The following is a 1,171-nucleotide window of genomic DNA, read 5'->3' as shown; positions in this document are numbered from 1 at the left end:
CCTTGGGCAGTCGCAGCTTTTAGGATGTGCTACCCAAGGGACTTGGTCTCTTTTTTGCGCCTCTGCCACCGGTCCGCCGGTGGTGGAGGCTTTTTTTTTTTCCTTTGAAGTTTCTCTCTCTGTTTTAACTAATCGCCTCTGGCACCGGTCCGCCGGTGTCGGGGGCTTTTTGCGCCTCTGCGACCGGTCAGCCGGTGGTGGAGGCTTTTTTATTTAATATTTTTTGGAACTTGTTTTTCTCTCATATCTAATCGCCTCTGGCACCCGTCCGCCGGTGTCAGGGGCTTTTTTTCTTTCTTCTTCTTTCTTTGTGATCGTAACCCTAGACCCCCAAAGACTTCCCCTATCATTAAACCCTAACCCTAACTCTAGGTTAGCCCTAACCCTTACACCTAGCCCTAACCGTAACCCTAACCCTAGCCCTAACCTTAACGCTAGCCCTAACCCTAACCCTAACCCAATACCATGTCTTACACCATATCCTCACTCGTGACCCAACCCTAACCCTAGCCCCAGACCTAACCCTAACAATAACCCTAACCCTAACCTCAACCCTAGCCCATAACCCAATAACCCTAGCCCGAACCCAGTAACCCTAGCCTTAACCCTAACCCTGGACTGGCTGCACGGAATATCTGGACCCAGGTGGTCGAAAGACTTAGCGCAGAGCCCACGGAAAACGCCCCTCGACTGCCAAATATGCGTGTGACAATGCCATTTTTCAGTGTCGAGGGGCCGAGCGCGCAGGTCGGACGGCCGTTCCCCTCGACCAGCTGGGCACACGGTCGGTGCAGGCCGTCGAGACAGCCGGCCGTCTTCCTCGACCAGCTCGGCACACGGTCGGTGCAGCCAGGTCGAGCGGCCAAGAGCGCAGGTAGTCCGGTCGTCCCCCTCGACCAGCTGGGCACACGTTAGGTGCAGGCCGTCGAGAGAGCCGGCCGTCTCCCTCGACCAGCTCGGCACACGGTCGGTGCAGGTCGTCGAGACAGCCGTCCGTCTCCCTCGACCAGCTCGGCACACGGTCGGTGCAGCCAGGTCGAGGGGCCAAGAGCGCAGGTAGTCCGGTCGTCCCCCTCGACCAGCTGGGCACACGGTCGGTGCAGCCAAGTCGAGGGGCCAAGAGCGCAGGTAGTCCGGACGTCCCCCTCGACCACCTGGGCACACGTTCGGT

This window comes from Saccostrea echinata, unplaced genomic scaffold (assembly GCF_033153115.1).
Source record: "Saccostrea echinata isolate AGI-Se365-2 ecotype Australia unplaced genomic scaffold, CSIRO_AGI_Sech_v1 ptg000168c, whole genome shotgun sequence".
Lineage (NCBI taxonomy): Eukaryota > Metazoa > Mollusca > Bivalvia > Ostreida > Ostreidae > Saccostrea > Saccostrea echinata.
This window is presented reverse-complemented; position numbering follows the sequence as displayed.